Genomic DNA, 20,552 nt, shown 5'->3' on the forward strand with positions numbered 1-20,552 from the left:
ATCGTTGACTGAACGTACTACTTTGGAGGACTGTTTAGTACTGCTGAATGGAGCTATGTCATATATTGTAACTAGCTGTGCACCATGATCAGAAAGACCATTCTCAACAGGCTGAGCATTTATCTGGTTAAACTCATCTTGGTCTATAAAGAAGTTATCTATCAGTGAGCTGCTATCCTTTACCACCCGAGTAGGAAAGTCAATAATGGGTGTCAAATTGAAAGAACCAAGTAATACTTCAAGGTCATTTCTCCTATTACCCTCTTTCAGAGAATCTACATTGAAGCCCGCACAAATAATAATTTGCTTCCCCCTGTCTGACAGATAGCACAACAAGGAGTCCAAATTTTTCAGAAATAGATGCAAATTTCCTGATGGGGACCTATATACAGTTACAATTATAAATATGCCTTTATTTAATTTAAGCTCACAGGCACATGCTTCTATATGTTTCTCTACACAAAACCTTTTTGTTTCTATACTTTCTATAGTCGATGTTAAGCGATGTTGGAGATGGTGTAAAGAGTGACGCCACTGGACAGTGGAAATTCTTTATTGTATGCTTGTGGGGAACATTATTTTCCATCATGTGTAGTAATAGCAGTAGCTTTATTCATCTGTAAATCTCTTTTTACAAGGATATAGGACATGTCAAAATATTTACAATTTTAGACCATTTAAAATAAGCTTATTTGTATACACATACATTTGCAGACTTCTAGTTAGAGACAATCATTAGATTCACTCCTGGTATACAATGCTTTTTTTTTTACAAATTACTTATTAAATAATGTAATGCCACACTGTTAACTCATATCTCACTATAAGTCACTGCACACACTATATACACATTGTTTCATAACACTTCACTCACTACACACACACACACACACACACACACACACACACACACTGGTGACCTCTGGGCCATTTTTGTACTGCAACTTCCCATTTGCTACCCTGAAAAACTGAGCCAGCATCCCTCCATAATGAGTGAAGTGTTGAGCTCAGAAAGAGGAAGAGGTGTTAGTGTTGTGCTATGCATAGCTTGGGGGTAAGATTAGATTGGATTAGATTAATACTAGTTCCATGGATCATGAATACGATATTTCGTAATGATGTGGAATGAGTCAAATTTTCCAATACATGACATAATTAAGTTAATTTAACAACATAATTAAGTTAATATAACAACTTTTTTATCATAATTTTCGTTTGGATTTTTTTCTTTTTTTTTCGTAATTTATATCTAAAAATTCCTCTATGGAGTAGGAGGAGTTATCATTCAGAAATTCTTTTAATTTCTTCTTAAATACTTGTTGGTTATCTGTCAGACTTTTGATACTATTAGGTAAGTGGCCAAAGACTTTAGTGGCAGTATAATTCACCCCTTTCTGTGCAAATTTCGTAAGAGAGTATATATACTGAGAAGCTACTGTGAATATCCCTAGATCCTTAAATAAATGTCTGCAGAATGATCTTGGGTGGACTCCAGCTATTATTCTGATTACACGCTTTTGTGCAATAAATACTTTATTCCTCAGTGATGAATTACCCCAAAATATGATGCCATATGCAAGCAATGAGTGAAAATAGGCACAGTAAGCTAATTTACTAAGATGTTTATCACCAAAATTTGCAATAACCCTTATTGCATAAGTAGCTGAACTCAAACGTTTCAGCAGATCATCAATGTGTTTCTTCCAATTTAATCTCTTATCAATGGACACACCTAAAAATTCTGAATATTCTACCTTAGCTATATGCTTCTGATTAAGGTCTATATTTATTAATGGCGTCATACCATTTACTGTACGGAACTGTATGTACTGTGTCTTATCAAAATTCAATGAGAGTCCATTTACAAGGAACCACTTAGTAATTTTCTGAAAGACATTATTGATAATTTCATCATTTAATTCTTGTTTGTCAGGTGTGATTACTATACTTGTATCATCAGCAAAGAGAACTAACTTTGCCTCTTCATGAATATAGAATGGCAAGTCATTAATATATATTAAGAACAACAAAGGACCCAAGACCGACCCTTGTGGAACCCCATTCTTGATAGTTGCCCAGTTTGAGGAATATGCTGATCTTTGCATATTATGAGAACTGCTTATTTCAACTTTATGCACTCTTCCAGTTAGGTACAAATTAAACCATTTGTGCACTGTCCCACTTATGCCACAATACTTGAGCTTGTCTAGCAGAATTTCATGATTTACACAACCAAAAGCCTTTGAGAGATCACAAAAAATCCCAATGGGTGGTATTTGGCTATTCAGATCATTCAAAATTTGATTGGTGAAAGCATATATGGCATTTTCTGTTGAAAAACCTTTCTGGAAACCAAACTGACATTTTGTTAGTACTTCATTTTTACAGATATGTGAAGCTACTCTTGAATACGTTATTTCTAGAAAGAAAAAAAGATAAAGTGAAGGTGTTATGTGGAATGTTGGATGTTTTTAATCATCATTATTATTTATTTGTATAACATTTTTTTATCATACCCCTACTCTGTTTTATCTAAGTAATCCTTCAGTGTATAAAATGTATTGCATAATGGGTACCTTTTAGCTGCCTTTTTAAATAAGTGTATTTTTGCAATTTATTTAATCTGAATTGGTAATTTATTGTACAGTTTTATTCCTTGGTAGAATATGTGGTTTTGAATTTTATGTTTATTTTTTCTTGGTAAATGTAAGTTGAGTCTACCTCTTTTCCATGCTCATGGACAGTGCTGTTTGTGCAGTAATTACCAAAGATATTTTTGATGTGTATAACTAACAAGGAGCAGTTAAAATCCCCAGAGTTTTGAACAGATCTTCACAATGAGCTCGACTACTATTTTTGGTTATTATTCTTATGATTCTTTTCTGGAGTTTGAAAATTGTGTTCATATTTTGTGCATTTGTTCCCCAAAAAAGAATGCCATAGGTAAGAATTACGTGTACATATGAATAGTATGTAACTAAAAGACACTGCACATTACACACTGATGATAGGATTCCAAGGGCATAAGATACTGATGACATTCTGTTTGCAAGTCCTTTGTGTGTTCACACCACTTCAACTGAGAATCATTATTCATTCCTAGAAGTTTCGCATTTGTTACACAGTCTATAGAGGTCTCATCTACATTTAACATTGTCGTTTTCCCTCTTCAAATTGAAATTTATGGCATTAGTTTTCTTTATGTTCAATGTCACTTTATTGCTTATTGACCAATTGTAAACTTCTTTCAGAGTTTCATTTGCTTTCTCTGCAAATATTGCTGTCATCAGCGAAGAGATTTTTTTTCTCCATGAGTAACACTACCGGGAAAGTCATTATGTGTATCAGGAGTACTAATGGTCCTAATATGCTACCTTGTGGAACCCCTATATTAATGTATTTTGGTTCTGATAAGTGTTTCACTAAATGTACTATTTGAAGTATGTGTTATCTCTACTCTTTGTACCCTATCTGCTAGGTATGATTGAAACCAGTCATTAGCTACCCCTTTTATTCCTAATGCTTCTAATATACACTCCTGGAAATGGAAAAAAGAACACATTGACACCGGTGTGTCAGACCCACCATACTTGCTCCGGACACTGCGAGAGGGCTGTACAAGCAATGATCACACGCACGGCACAGCGGACACACCAGGAACCGCGGTGTTGGCCGTCGAATGGCGCTAGCTGCGCAGCATTTGTGCACCACCGCCGTCAGTGTCAGCCAGTTTGCCGTGGCATACGGAGCTCCATCGCAGTCTTCAACACTGGTAGCATGCCGCGACAGCGTGGACGTGAACCGTATGTGCAGTTGACGGACTTTGAGCGAGGGCGTATAGTGGGCATGCGGGAGGCCGGGTGGACGTACCGCCGAATTGCTCAACACGTGGGGCGTGAGGTCTCCACAGTACATCGATGTTGTCGCCAGTGGTCGGCGGAAGGTGCACGTGCCCGTCGACCTGGGACCGGACCGCAGCGACGCACGGATGCACGCCAAGACCGTAGGATCTTACGCAGTGCCGTAGGGGACTGCACCGCCACTTCCCAGCACATTAGGGACACTGTTGCTCCTGGGGTATCGGCGAGGACCATTCGCAACCGTCTCCATGAAGCTGGGCTACGGTCCCGCACACCGTTAGGCTGTCTTCCGCTCATGCCCCAACATCGTGCAGCACGCCTCCAGTGGTGTCGCGACAGGCGTGAATGGAGGGACGAATGGAGACGTGTCGTCTTCAGCGATGAGAGTCGCTTCTGCCTTGGTGCCAATGATGGTCGTATGCGTGTTTGGCGCCGTGCAGGTGAGCGCCACAATCAGGACTGCATACGACCGAGGCACACAGGTCCAACACCCGGCATCATGGTGTGGGGAGCGATCTCCTACACTGGCCGTACACCACTGGTGATCATCGAGGGGACACTGAATAGTGCACGGTACATCCAAACCGTCATCGAACCCATCGTTCTACCATTCCTAGACCGGCAAGGGAACTTGCTGTTCCAACAGAACAATGCACGTCCGCATGTATCCCGTGCCACCCAACGTGCTCTAGAAGGTGTAAGTCAACTACCCTGGCCAGCAAAATCTCCGGATCTGTCCCCCATTGAGCATGTTTGGGACTGGATGAAGCGTCGTCTCACGCGGTCTGCACGTCCAGCACGAACGCTGGTCCAACTGAGGCGCCAGGTGGAAATGGCATGGCAAGCCGTTCCACAGGACTACATCCAGCATCTCTACGATCGTCTCCATGGGAGAATAGCAGCCTGCATTGCTGCGAAAGGTGGATATACACTGTACTAGTGCCGACATTGCGCATGCTCTGTTGCCTGTGTCTATGTGCCTGTGGTTCTGTCAGTGTGATCATGTGATGTATCTGACCCCAGGAATGTGTCAATAAAGTTTCCCCTTCCTGGGACAATGAATTCACGGTGTTCTTATTTCAATTTCCAGGAGTGTATTTAATAGAACCTTGTGGTCACTTGTATCAAAGGCATTACAAAGACCCAACAATATGCCTGTGACACACTCATCTTTGTCAAGAGCATGGCGTACAACTTTTATGAATTCTACTATGGCTGTCTCCGTATTATTGCCACTTTGGAAACAGAACTGTGATTCGCGTAAAAGATTGTACTTATTCAAGTAATTCATTTATCTGTCTTTCATAACTGTTTCTATTATTTTTGAGAATGGTGACAGCAAGGAAAAGGGACAGTAATTTTCTATGTGTTCTGCATTACCTTTCTTAAGCAAAGGCACAACTCTTGCCTTTTTTTAACTGCTCTGGAAATGTCCCTGATGTGAAGGATTCATTTATTATATTTGTTAGGGGGCCTTGTACAAGTTCTATGCATTGTTTCAGTACACACAGTGGTACTTCATCTAAGCCTACTGACTTTTTATTTTTTTTAGTTTTTGAACACTTTTATTGACTTCATTCTCTGTGGTTGGAAGTAACATCATTGTATTTAGTGCAACATTATTTACAGGTGTTACATTTGTTTTGGGGAATTTTTGCTGTAACTTCTCTGCAATACTTGAAAAATGCTCATTTACATAGTTTGTTAAGTGCTGTGGATCATTTATTACTTTATTCCCTTAGCAGTATGTTATTCTGCGTTTTGTTTGCCTCTCCCCATTTCCTTTTTTACACTACTGGCCATTAAAATTGCTACACCAAGAAGAAATGCAGATGATAAACTGGTATTCATTGGACAAATATATTATACTAGAACTGACATGTGATTACATTTTCACGCAATTTGGGTGCATAGATCCTGAGAAATTAGTACCCAGAACCACCACCTCTGGCAGTAATAATGGCCTTGATACAAGGTTGGATGGCATGTACAGGTACAGCTGCCCATGCAGCTTCAACACGATATCACAGTTCATCAAGAGTAGTGACCGGCGTATTGTGATGAGCCAGTTGCTCAGCCACCATTGACCAGACGTTTTCAATTGGTGAGAGATCTGGAGAATGTGCTGGCCAGGGCAGCAGTCGAACACTTTCTGTATCAAGAAAGGCCATTACAGAACCTGCAACACGCGGTCGTGCATTATCCTGCTGAAATGTAGGGTTTCGCAGGGATTGGATGAAGGGTAGAGCCACCAGTCGTAACACATCTGAAATGTAAAGTCCACTGTTCAAAGTGCCATCAATGCGAACAAGAGGTGACCAAGACGTGTAACAGACGGCACCCCATACCATCACGCCGGGTGATACGCCAGTATGGCGATGACGAGTACACGCTTCCAACGTGCGTTCACCGCAATGTCGCCAAACACAGATGCAACCATCATGATGCTGTAAACAGAATCTGGATTCATCCGAAAAAATGACGTTTTGCCATTCGTGCATCCAGGTTTGTCATTGAGTACACCATCGCAGGTGCTCCTGTCTGTGAAGCAGCTTCATGGGTAACCACAGGCATGGTCTCCGAGTTGATAGTCCACGCTGCTGCAAACGTTGTCGAACTGTTCGTGCAGCTGGTTGTTGTCTTGCAAATGTCCCCATCTGTTGACTCAGGGATCGAGACGTGGCTGCATGATCCGTTACAGCCATGCGGATAAGATGCCTGTCATCTCGACTGCTAGTGATACGTGACCATTGGGATCCAGCACGGCATTCCATATTACCCTCCTGAATCCACCGATTCCATATTCTGCTAACGGTCATTGGATCTCGACCAACGCTAGCAGCATGTTGCGATACAATAAACCGCAATCATGATAGGCTACAATCTGACCTTTACCAAAGTCGGAAACGTGATGGTATGGATTTCTCCTCCTTACACGAGGCATCACAACAACGTTTCACCAGGCAACGCCGGTCAACTGCTGTTTGTGTATGAGAAATCGGTTGGAAACTTTCCTCACGTCAGTACGTTGTAGGTGTCGCCACCGGCGCCAACCTTGTGTGAATGCTCTGAAAAGCTAATCATTTGCATATCACAGCATCTTTCTTCCTGTCAGTTAAATTTCACGTCTGTAGCATGTCATCTTCGTGGTGTAGCAATTTTAATGGCCAGTAGTGTATAACATCGCAGACTGCTTTGCTTTTATTCTCTGCATTATATATAATTTTGTCATTAAATGACTTTTTTGAAGCAATCAGCAACTTCCTACGGCTCTTTTTGTATCTATGATAGAAATTTAAGAATTCTGAATCATTGTGTAGTGCCAACAGTGTAGTACAAAGAATGTGGTGTTACATTATGGGATGTTTTTAATGGTAAAGGTGCAGTCACTTTACTGCACTTAAGAAAATTCTAAATGTAGATGGATATGAACACACTTTATAGTATTGTGTACAGCATACAGTAGAGGAACAGTCTGGAGATGATCTATTGACCTTACTCAAAAGAAGACTCCAAGAGCTGAGAAGCTCAAATGTGAACATCATCTCTGTTTCACAGTATCACAACTTACCAAGGTGGTCATGTGTAAAGAGAGAGGTGCATAATGCAGATAAAGAGATGTAAAATATATGTACAACATTTGAAAATGTAAAGTTTGTCGATATAAGTTGCATAGGAAAAAAATTCCACACAACCCCTGGTCCACACCTCAACAGATTAGGAAATAATAATGTGGATCTAAAAAATAGTAAGCAATAAACTGAACATGCAATACTGTGCTACAAAGGCTGTATCCCTCAACAACAAAATCATGAACCCTCGGGAAAAATAACCACAAAATGCCAGGTCAGGGAAACAGACCACCAGCAGGACAAGAGCAATGTTTGTTTAGGTCAATAAATCTCTCCACCAATGTTACATCACTCAGTGACAGTGTATGTGATTCAAATAGGCCTTTGCCTCACACAGTTTTAAATATGCCCATGAGAACTATCTACCATTTTCACAATGTTATGTACAAGGTTTAGGAAACGAAATAGCTGCTTTTGATTCATTATTCACAGCAGATGAAATAAAACAAAATTTCAATTGCATTCTAAATTTAGCTCATCACAATCACCAGTTGCTGCCACACAAACTTTATGAATTCAGTCTTCTCCTTACATTACAGATGACTGGAGAGATGTTTCAGTTCTATGCATATATGGACATTGGGAGTGCAGTGACTATTTACAAAATCTAAAAACTTAGAACTTTAAACTTACAAGCTCCTTTTGCAGAACTCCATCAAAACACATAGGAAGTTGTATTTATGTTGAACAAAACCTAGGTTATAAGACATTACGCTCTTTGTAATACTGCAAAAGAGAAGGTGTTTGGGGTTACAGCCATAGAATTAACCTTAGTGAAAGCAATAACTCTGTGCAGTTGTAGATCATCAGACAGCAATATAAATGATTTTTAAGTACCTTGATCCTGCTGCAAATAAACTCAAAAGTTATGAAAGGACTGTGCTATTATGTTGTGATTTTAATATCACTTTTTAAGTAGTAGTACGGAAAGAGAGAACTTTTGTCACCAAAGAACATAACCTCCATATAACACTAAATTCCCCAACCCATGTTACAAAAATAATGCCACTCTACCTGACCAAGCTTGAGTAAATGTAGATTGGCACTCAGCTCAGACAATCAACATGGGATATAATGATCTTTGGGCACCACTACTTACTGTGCCTCCTAGCTGCCTTCCATCTATGGATGACTCTATTGTATACAAGAGGATTTTCAGCAAGCAAAATACAGAATATTTTCTACAGTTGCTATCTAATGAATCGTGGGATAATGCTCTTAATAAATCTAATACAAATGATAAGTTCTACCACTTCATAATAAAATTAAGTGAATATTTTCAGTATGCCTTCCCAAAAAAGAAATTCAAGTGCAAAAACACAATGAAACAAAAAAACTGGATTATAGCAGGTATTAGAGTCACCTGTAACAGTAACAGAGCTTTATTTAAATTTTCAAAAATGAACAGTGATCCAGAATTACTAAGCTACCTAAAAAAACATAAATCAGTTTTGAAGCAGGTCACAAAAGAAGCTAAATTAACTAAATTAATAGAAAATGACCAATATATCAAGGAATCATCAAACAAGACTAAGGCATTATGGAAAACTGTGCAGGAACTTACTGGGAAGAAGGAAACTCATACAAATATCCCATAATCCCATAATGACAGCCTTATTATTGATCCAAAGTTAGTTGCAGATCTGTTCAATTTTTTATTTTACTATAATTGTGAATGATTTAGTGACCAAAATATTTGGTATATTAGATGTGAAGGACTGCCAGGCACTTACAAAACTCAATAACAACAAAAAAAGCACATTCCTCAGTTCTGCTAGTCAAGATGAGCTAGGAGAAATCATGCACTCATTAAAAAAATAGCAGTTCATCAGGTGTCAATAAGATCCATAATCATATAATGAAAATGTCAACCAACTTTATTCTCACACCATTATTAGACATACACAATCCTTGACTCACAGGCATTTTCCAAGATCTGCTAAAAACTGCTAAAGTCATACCTCTTTATAAGAAAGATACTCCCAGAAAATGTCAAATTATAGACCTGTAACGTTGCTATCTGGCCCTTCAAATATTATAGAACAACTCTTCCTAGCTTGGCTAGCAAAATTTTTCAGTCAGAATAAAATGCTATCAGTATGCCAGCAAGGTTTCAGGGCACAACATTCTACTAAGATTGCTACCTTTCATCTTGTCAACTATATCTTACATGCAACAGACCATGACTCCAAAATTTCATTTCTTTTCTTAGGTTTAATAAAGACTTTTGATATTATAGCTCATTCAATTCTCTTAAAAAAAACTTGATTGTTATGGTTTGCGACAAGTGTCAAATAAGTGGCTGAAATCCTACTGATGTCATGTTACACTAGTTCAGCACAGACATGCTAACACTACACAGAACTATCTTTCAGTTTCGTCCTCACTGACACATGCTGTACCACAGGACTATTTCTTTTTCCAGTATACATTAATAACCTGCCCCCATGTATTAATGATCTCCCCTCATGTATAAAGAATACACAAGCAGTACTATTAGCAGATGATACCAGTCTACTTACTGAAGTGATCTTATCATTGCTGCAGGAGCCATCACAGATAAAGTTTCATAATGGCTCTATACAAACAGGCTTGTCTTAAACCCACAAAAGATAGTTACTCTACATCTTCAGCCCCAGTAAAATAAATATACTGAAAGCCAGCAGTTCACACGAACAACCATGAAATTCAGAATGTCACTGTGACAAAGTTTCTAGGCCTTTTCCTACAAGAAAATCTTAAGTGGAACTCTCACACAACATCCTTAAACTCACAACTCTCTACACTAACATATGGAATCAGAATACTATCCTGCAGTGCAACTGTTGGCAACTGTATTTTCTCGGATATACCTGCTATTAAGGTGTGGTGTTATCTTTTGGGAAAATTCTCCTCCTGCCAAAACAACCTCCTGGAAGGAAAAAGAGAATAATCCAGATAGTTACTGTAAGCCCTATTTTTATAGAGATTTAAGTATTCCTCCTCTTTCCTCTATTTATAGCCTAGAAATGATGAAGAAAGAGGATCTCTTCATCCAAAATACTGCTGTGCAGGAGCACCTTACTAGATTATGGGAAAATATCAATTAAATTATTCCAGCACAAGTCTATCCCAAAAGGGTGCTTATCACTCTGGTGTGGAATTCTACATAAAGCTGCCAGGAATGATTAAGAATACAATATATGAAGGCATTCAAAAAAGCTGTTACAACCTTTTCAGTAAAGAATTTTTTTTCTAGTTTGTCAGATTATATGTATAACAAAGCAGAATAGTCACCTAATACTATTCTACTGTAAAATACATCCAAGATCCATAATACATTGTAAATATATAAAATTTACTGCACCAATAAAGAAATAATAATAAATTGTTTGTATCAGCATGACAATGCACTCTAGTCATAAAGCAGAACAATAATATTCCTCAAATGGGCTGACCTGTCATACATGCGAAGGGTGGACATGCCCCATATTAATGTCCACTAATCGGTGACAGGATACTTTTGATCAGATGTAGTTTTCCTTGCTTTCAGCTGTTCATAGCACCAGCACAGCAAGGCAATGTTACAAGGCCTGACAAGTCTAACACCAAAGCTGCTGCCCCTCCGCAGGAAATGTGTCAATCTGACATCTCCATAGATACCCTTCCAATGTGGTTCCATGTACAATATGCTGAGGCACACAGGCCATTCCCACCATGCCAAGATCCACGATTCCTGGTGGCTCAAAATAATAATCCCATATAATATGGTAGAGGGTCACATTGCCATTTAAAACATCATTAATCCCCTTGTAGATCAATGCATGTAATTCACACCATATTGTGGTGAATGGGTTTTTGCACCATTGCAGTAGTTGCAGATTGCTCACTGTTGTCTCAGATGCACCAGCTCCATGAACACAGACAGTCTACCCTAACTTATAGGCTGTGAGGTTTAAAACAGCAATAGATTGACATAACACTACATCAATAATAGATGAGGTAGAGGTTCAGATCATGGCACAGAGGATAAACTGTAACACAAGTTGGCGAGAGAAGTCAATATCACTGAATTACAGATAAACCACATAATAAACTCCACAAAGAAGGTGTTTCTGCCTGGATTTTGTTATTAGTTTAATGTTACATCCATATTTCTTCAAGTTATCAACAATATAGGAAAAGATCTGTTGAGAGGCCAGACAAACGTGTGGTTCCTGAAGAGGGGCAGCAGCCTTTCCAGTAGTTGCAGGGGCAACAGTCTGGATGATTGACTGATCTGGTCTTGTAACATTAACCAAAATGGCCTTGCTGTGCTAGTACTGCGAATGGCTGAAAGCAAGGGGAAACTACAGCTGTAATTTTTCCCGAGGGCATGCAGATTTACTTTGTGGTTAAATGATAATGGTGTCCTCTTGGGTAAAATATTCCGGAGATAAAATAGTGCCCCATTCCGATCTCCGTCATTATCAAGAGAGTCAAAACTGGCATTCTACGGATCGGAGCATGGAATGTCACGTCCCTTCACAACTTGACTAGAAGAAGGGGTCAGTTGGTAGGACATGTTCTGAGGCATCAAGGGATCATCATTTCAGTATTGGAGGGCAGCGTAGAGGGTAAAAATCATAGAGGGAGCCCAAGAGATGAATACGCTGAGCAGATTCAGAAGGATGTAGGGTGCAGTTGTTACTTGGAAATGAAGAAGCTTGCACAGGATAGCGTAGCATGGAGAGCTGCATCAAACCAGTCTCTGGATCGAAGACCACAATAATAACAACAACAGGAAAAGACAGCTACTTACCACAAAGATGACATGTTAAGTTGCAGACAGGCACAATTAAAAGATAGTTAAACAAAGCTTTCAGCCACAGCTTTTGTCAGAAAAACAGAAACGCACATCATTCATTCACACAGACAAGTACACCTCATTGTTTCTTCAGTTTATGTTTCATTCCAAATTTACTAGTTCTTTGACATTTCAAGTCCATTAGAAATGAAATAAAAACTTTCATGCCAGCAAATTATATGTCCTTTTCTACTAGTAATGAAGTTGTTAATCATAGCTTGGTCGCAGCTGCTTTTAACTGTTTATTTATGACACTCCCATCATCTGCTTCATAAAGGATAGATTTATTCAAATAAAATTTTCAGTATCACTGAATATCATAACTTCACACACAATTCTAATGAAAGAAATGTTTCTTGTAAGAGAAAGTGATGTGTAATTGCTTACTACCATTCACTCTTAACATACATAAGCCATTTAAACTCGTGCATGAACCTAGTGTAGAATTCTCAAGGTAGTCAGTTAGAATGTTTGATCCATGTGAAAAATATCATTATGCACAAGTAAGATTATAAGCATACAGTGAACAAAGAAAACGCCTTTACAAAACACATGCTTGAGACATCTAAATGCATAAACTGAGTCAGTTATATGAACTGAGTCACAGAGTTTGCAGGAAACAAAGACTTTAAAAAATAACTCATTTGAAATTAGATTGGAAACGAAGAGAAGCAGTTCTAAAAATGCCTGTCACTAGAATAATAAAAAATATAAATGAAGACAACATTTATAATTTCTTTCTCCCATATATGTTCCAAACAAAAACATCTCAAGTTATATATTATTATACGACAGCTTTTTTTCCTGTAATACTATTTAACAAATAGAGTGAACAGCTGCCTTTAATAATCTCTAATGCAAGATATTAGAGAAAGACTACAATTTGTAATAGTTCTGTACCATGTCTAATCTTTCTGCCGGCAATATATTACATCTGGGCAAGTAAGAAATGACAAGAAATGTAATCACAAGAGTTTGACTGAATGACTGCAACTATTCTTTAGTGGAGGTACATGTGTGTAATCTTGTATTATTATTCATTGCCCCCGTAAGAGCTAAAGGATTTTCATGAAAAATGCGAAGAAAGTAAACCAAGCAGCATGCAGTACAGTAAGCCAGAAATCTGTTTACGTAATCTTAAGCCAAACAAGGTTGATTTAGAGACTGTTTGTCTTTGCTAAACTAAACTGAACTGTTATAATCCCTGCAATAATGTCGCTTCTTGGAAAATTTTTAGTCAAGTTTTAAAATGTACCAGAGATAATTTAGGATCATGTTATTAGAAACTGCTTTATGACATTAAAATCTGGAAGTAAGGCACGAACTGATGATACCGGACCGAATTGTTCCCATTTTTATTTTTCTGGCACTAAAAGGACAAGTTTAACATGAAACATGAATCTCTTTCACTTAGTAAATAATTTTGCTGCAGCTGCTACAAAGAAAAAAGAAAATGCTTTTTCACTGAAACCTACTGCCTACCACAGTAAGAGAATTAGCTTTTCATTTAAAAAATTCTCTTGCATTATTGGACTACTACTAATCGGCAAATTTTATAAATGTTTTCATCAACACAGATTTATTTCTGTTAAGTCTAAAACCACAAGAGTAAGAAAGGTGTATATAGATAGCCCTATTAATTATTCAGTGTTTTATTTTATGGTAGTAGAATATAAAATTGTTATACAGTTAGACAGAATCTTAAGAGAGATACAAGCACACTGTTCACTTAGCATACATTATTTAGTGGTTGCTTGTACTACAGGAAACGCTAATTCATTAATGTGTAACTGGGGTTAAAACTTTTGCTTCTCATCTAAGTACCTATTTCTTTGCTACAAGAGGTGGTTGATGTTGCTGGCTGGTCCTATTTGTTCACAAACTTCATGTATTATACTGCTGTATGAGGTGTATAATTGTATTGAAATTTTGGAAACTTTGAAGTTATTATTTTAACTTTAAGTAGTATGTTGTCAGTGTATTATTCTAGCAATTAACATGTCCAGTCTGACATTACTAGCAATTTAGAAAGAGTTGGTATTTTAAAGGTTTTATATGGGCTATTTTGTACATGATGATGTTTGGAATATACGTATTACCCACAGATTTTGTAGCTATTCTGGAGATTTCTCTCCCTGAGTTGAATATTCTTTTTGTTTGGTTTGAGTTAGCTATCCTGACAGGCATTGCATATTTGAGAATTTGCGTAATGAAGGTCTTGTATCAATCAACTAACATTTAATTTGAAGTTCTTTTGAGATACATCCATCACTGTTTTAAAACTGTTGGCCCATCATCTTTCTTCTGCTATGATGCCACCTATGTGAGATATCCATGATAACACAGTATCCATAATCAGTCCGGGATATTTAACTTTCATGTTTTTGTTATTTCTTGGCTCTGAAGCTGTAACTTTATGTCCTCTGGTGTTTGCTTCTTATTCCTTGGACAGTTTTTATGTCAAGAGCTAAGAAATTAACTATTCTGAGTATTAGATTTTATAAACCACTTCTGCAGTTTTCCAATGTATTGCATTTTTGTTTGTTTCCATGAGCTGAGCAAGGTATAATTGAAACTGTATATACTATATTAGTGATGGAGATAAGGTGGCTCCCTGTGGTATTCCAGCTTCTGGGATAAAAATTGCAGAATGTTTATCATATACTGTGCTGGTTGTGGTCCTGTCCTCTAGGGCTGAGGTCAGTAAGTTGTGCAGTTTGGGTGAGAATTTCAAAAGTGATTAGTTTGTAGTTTAGTCCAGAGTGTAAAATTCTGTCAAATGCCTTTACTATTGCTAAGAATAGAGCTGACACGTTTGTAATGTTTATTGCTTTTGTGGTGTTGCTGCAGATCCATAGTATAGGGTCACTGGTAAAACCAGCTTGTGTATCAGTAATCTTGTTTCTCAGCAAAACAGTTTAGGTGCACACAAGACTGCTTTGAAACACTTTCCTATTACAGGTAGTTAAGTGACTGTCTACAAGTTACAGATATTCAAGGGTTTGCCACACTGTGGTAACATTTCCATTAAGTTGGAATTTGTTTAAATTTCATGGCTGCAATGAACAGAGAGTATAATGTACTTGTTTTCTTGGATGTGTAAATAGTGAGATTGAAAGAGGCTATCAATACCATGAGTAGACTTTTTCCCTTCATGCATTCCAATTTCTATTTATTTTCGTGGTACATTTGGAAGGAAGAAAGTTTGTTGTTTCCTTAAACTTCTGGTGTTGTTACCAATATTTCTTATTTGTGTATTTGTCAAAGAGAATCTCATCAGAAATTGCTTGTCTCTCTGTAACACTTTCTCAGAAAATTTGTGCTTTCATTTGGCTATCTGTGACAATGTTTCCTTTGTGTGGAAGTGGATGTTCTCAGTTTACTTTAAAGCTGGCTACAAACTTCCAAAACTGAGTCGATGACCTATGGTCTGTTTCACAGGTTTGCGACTACCTATGTGAGTGAAACAGCTTGTCTTTTTGACTAAACTGCTGAGTGTGACACTCGTTTCTGTGCTCATCACCCTGTATTCGTTTCATTAGGAAGTATGTTCAGCATTTTTGTTCGATAGTACATATGCTGCAATTATCGTCAAACCCAGATTAATTTATATTTTTGGAGCATTTTCTAATTCTACATGTTTAATTGCTGTTATTACATTTTCATTATATTGACTGAGTTGTTCAACTGATATTATATGTTCTGGTTCTGGAAGATATTTTCTGATAACAAATTCTTTAGATTATAGATTGCTTTGGTTGTTTTGTGTAGGTTGCTGTCGTAAGTGGTACTGGCAGATGATGTTGCTTGTGCTGTTCCTGATCCAGTGAACTGTTGTAAGGTTTTCTGCATATGCACTAAAAACAGGCACTGACAATCTTCTGCAATTAATTAAAGTTGGTGCTCCATTGTCGACTCTTGGGAGATTTGGTTTATGACAAAATTTTCTAATACAGGGTGTATCAAAAAGAATCATCCAATTTGGCACATCTACGTTTCTGAAACTAATAAAAATACACAATGAATTTTGTTTTTTGATGAATGGGAAACTTAAAAAGTTTTTTTTTCATATGGTTTCAATATGCGCCCCTTGAGATGCATGGCATATGTCAATCTAGTATTCAAATTGTTCCCGCATTGCAGCAAGCAAGTCTTGAGTTACAGCTTCCACAGCTACTGTTATGCGATGTCTCAGTTCATCCATGTTGTTGGTAACGAAGGCACTTAAGCAGTTTTTTTTATAAACCCCCACAAGAAATAATCACATAGTCCAGTGACCTTGGAGGCCAGTAATGTAAGGCTGAATCATTTGATCCAGTGCGACCAATCCATCATTCAGTAATCCCTTCATTTAAAAATTCCTGCACTTCCAGATGCCAGTGTGGTGGTGCCCCATCTTGCTGGTAAATGAAGTCATTCGAATCAGTCTCCAACTGTGGGGAAAAGAAAGTTCTCAAGCATATTGAGATACGTGCTTCGTTCTCAGCAAATAAAAATTGACCATACACCTTTTCCCGTGAAACTGCACAAAACACAATAAATTTTGGAGAGTCCCTTTCATGTTGTAGAACTGCATGTGGTTGTTCTGTACCCCATATTCTCACATTATGATGGTTCACCTTTCCATTTAACTGGAATGTTGCCTCGTCACTAAAAAAAGAAAACTGTCATCCTCCATCTTGCCAAGAATGAAATTACAGAGATCCACACATTGCTGTTCATCGCCTTCATGAAGAGCTTGTGGTAGCTGACTTTTGTATGGTTTCATGTGCAAACATCGACACAACACATGCCGGACAGCCATCGGGGGCATGTTGACCTGCATGGTGAACGGATTTCTGTGGACTCCTAATGAAACTATTGTGGATGCGCTCGACATCTGTGTGACACACTCAGGGATGACCAAGCAATTTGCCTTTACAAAAACAACCCATTTCTCATAATTGTGCATGCCATCATCTAATGCTCTGTGCTGTAGGAGGATCCACACTATACCTAATATGAAAGTCATGGTGAACATTTATTATCACTGACTTGCACTGTGCAAAACATAGAACACAAAACGTTTTCTGTTGTCCACACACCATTTCTACTAGAACTGAAGTGGCCGCACACTGCTGCTAACTGGCGGGAACCATGTGAAACTCTACAGTGTGCTCTTTCCAACAGTACATTGTTCACGCACATTTCTCAAGTAACATAATAGTCATGATTTTTTTAAAGTCGGATGATTCTTTTTGATGCACCTTTCCCATTTATGTTTGTTACATACCCATCTCCAAAACTGGTCCATCGGATGTTCATGTCACCCATGATTATGCAACCTGTTCTACAAGATGTATTTATTTCCTGTTGCTGGCCGAATTGTACACTTTTGCTATGTGCACTACCTTTCATAGTATTGTTTTGCATTTTTAATATGATGACTTGCAGTCGATTCTTCCAGTATTGGCTGTACCTCGTCTATTACAGATAAAGTCTTTAATTATAAATAAGTGGATTGGATGCCCTCATTTCATTGTTCTTATTAGGCATGTTTCCAGATTCTATTAAATGCTCCAATAAATCGGTTTTTGCTCTTAATCCATTACCATGAATGAAAGCAATAGTTACTTCATTGTTATTAGCTATTATCCACTTACTAATAAAAGTGCTAGCACCTTCATTGTTATTTCTGTTAATACCCTTTATGGGTTATTATTTCTTTGGCAATTGCTTTGTGACACCCTGTATCATGGCAACTGCAACTGAGGTGAATGATAAGGAAGTTCTGGAGCAATGACAGTTTCCTCTCAGAAATTATGTGTGTGGGTTTGGAGAAAGTCGAGCATTGTGTTGTGATAAATCTTTGATTGAGAAATTTTTTGACATAATTTATGGCAGGTTCTATTTTGTTTCCTATCTGGAAAAATGTTAATTAAGGGTCTGATTAGATCATGGCACGAGATATTTGCCATCACATATAGTGTCTTCTTTTGTGGCAGGAGTGTCAACGTAGTGGACTTTGGCTGTGATAGACAGTGAGGTAAGTTCTTTAGGTCTCCCTGGGCACTTTATGTCATTTGCCACATGATCTTCACTTCAGACCTGGCATTTTGAACAGGTGTCTTTTGTTTTGCAACTGCTAGCATGGTGGAGGTCTTTCATAGGTGTCTGTAATGTGTTCACAGAATAAGGTGCTGTGCCACTATTTACCGTAAACTGGGGTGAAGTGATAAAATGAGATGTACTAAGACAAAATTCAGTGTTTGTTATAATATGTTGGCAATTCAAAGTAAATGTGAGCAACAATGTTGTTTCCCTGGCCATGTCAGTCAGTTCAAAAGCCTGTAACATTCAGCTGTTTTATCCTGCCAATTTTGCTACTCACTTGTACTGTTTTCTTTGAGAGTTTATGATGTGCTGTTTTTTTTTTTTTTTTTTTTTTTTTTTTTTTTTTTTTTTTTTTTTTTTTTTTTTTAGGTACTGGAAAATTTACTCACCAAAGATATGTCCTATATTTGAATAATGCTGAATTTATCATAAAAGGTAAGGAATATATCTATGATTGATAACTTGTCATTGTTATTACAAATTTAAGAAATTTTCTTTTAAAATTAAAAATAAAAGTTGGTTCTGCACAGGGTGAAGTGATGCATGTATTGCTTCAGCCTACTGATCCTAAACTCCACTGAATTCAGTTTTTCATTTTTTTTTTTGTCTAGAACAATATGCCTAGGTTTTGCAAGAGGACCCCTGGGACCAGAATCAGAAGATGATTTATAAATACCTCATGCTAGCAATGAAGAATACTTATGGATGCTTCAGAAGAAAGTGAGAAAGAACCTCAAGTAGTTAAGCCAATCCCAGAAGTTGTTTACATGACCATCAATGTAGGAAACGTTCCGGTTGTAAAAGACTCGTGTGTCAGAAACCAGCAGTAGTTGTAATAGGGCCACAGAAGAAAGTTTTCTAAATTGGTTCAGATGCCATAGGCACTGTTATGTGGCCATAAATCAAGGAGTCAAACATTGTATACCCTCATGACATTACCGTTTGTCTTCCAAAGTCAGTGACTCTTCGCTACATTTCCCTTCAATTTCCAAAGTGTTTTATAATTTTTTTGGTGAATAAACGGATTTTTAAACTACAGTGTGTCTCAGTTCACCTCATTTTGTTAGAACATAATACATCAGGCATTTCATATGTTGTATCACATCGCTCACTTATACGGCTTTAAATGATATGCCGGTGTTTATTAAAAACTTTTTTAAAGAAAATAAAAATGTTTATATGGATAGATATTGCTTAGATCGATCTGATCGACCTATGGTATAAAGCCATTAAAAAAATTATATGAATTAATATGTTTTTAATTGACAAACTGTTATCACTACAGCCCATTTTACAGTAACAGCTAAGTCCAACTCCCGGTGCCCATCACGCCCTTTGATACTCATTTATTTTTTCAGAGCCTACACTGTTAGTCCATAAAAGACTCATTCTCTCAGCATCTCTCGGCTCAGGTGGTCGACACAACGAGCGAGAGTGCCAGACCCAAGTCTTGCTTAAAATTTAATCTCCAACTCAGTTTATTAACTTTTCAAACATCTTTATGTTGGTAAACTACTAAATTAAATTGCCCCAGAAACTATGTATTTGCACAGTGACATTATCATTTTTCTTTTCACTGTGAAAGTGTAGGCAGTGTTCAGTGACAGCTGATTCGCTCAGCTGTGTTTCTGATTTTCCTTGGACCTTTCCTTGATTGTTATAATAGTTTGCTGCATGCAAAACAAGCCGCATTGTCATGGATTGTGATAGAAACGTGGATTTCAGATACCTAGAACGTCTTTAATATTACAAAGTACACTTACTATCTTTTTTAAGCAAACACATGGTGTATACGTGGACAAGGAAAAAAAATTCCCGGATTTTTCCCGGATCTCCCAGTTAAAAATACATTTATCTCCCGGGTGGTAAACACTTTCTCGCGGATGAAAATAAACTTTTTCCGTGTTAAGTGAAACTATGCGTTCCCTCGGAACTGTAAAATTTATGTCATTTGAATGAGTAAAAATCTCTCGGTGTACATGCCGTGTCAAATCAGGATAAATCTCCAAGCTTTCGACCACTACCTCCATGGTCGTCGTCAGGGCTAAAACTGACTGTCGTGAACTAGCGAGGTTCCCACTTTTATATGCAAAGGACAGCTACTGATTGGCTGGAATACGTCAGCGATATAGCGCGTAGCAA

General features: G+C 37.8%; 1 long non-coding RNA gene across 1 annotated transcript in view; it reads left to right on the forward strand.

The window, feature by feature from the left end:
- Positions 1 to 19,446, forward strand: part of LOC126458181 (uncharacterized) — a 101,228-nt gene extending 81,782 nt beyond the window's left edge. Inside the window, exons 2-3 of the long non-coding RNA XR_007585588.1 lie at positions 18,780 to 18,845; positions 19,022 to 19,446. This is a non-coding gene — a long non-coding RNA (uncharacterized LOC126458181). The remainder of the gene's footprint in view (positions 1 to 18,779; positions 18,846 to 19,021) is intronic.
- Positions 19,447 to 20,552: the final 1,106 nt, after the last annotated feature.

The sequence above is a fragment of the Schistocerca serialis genome, chromosome 2 (genome assembly GCF_023864345.2).
Source record: "Schistocerca serialis cubense isolate TAMUIC-IGC-003099 chromosome 2, iqSchSeri2.2, whole genome shotgun sequence".
NCBI classification, from domain to species: domain Eukaryota; kingdom Metazoa; phylum Arthropoda; class Insecta; order Orthoptera; family Acrididae; genus Schistocerca; species Schistocerca serialis.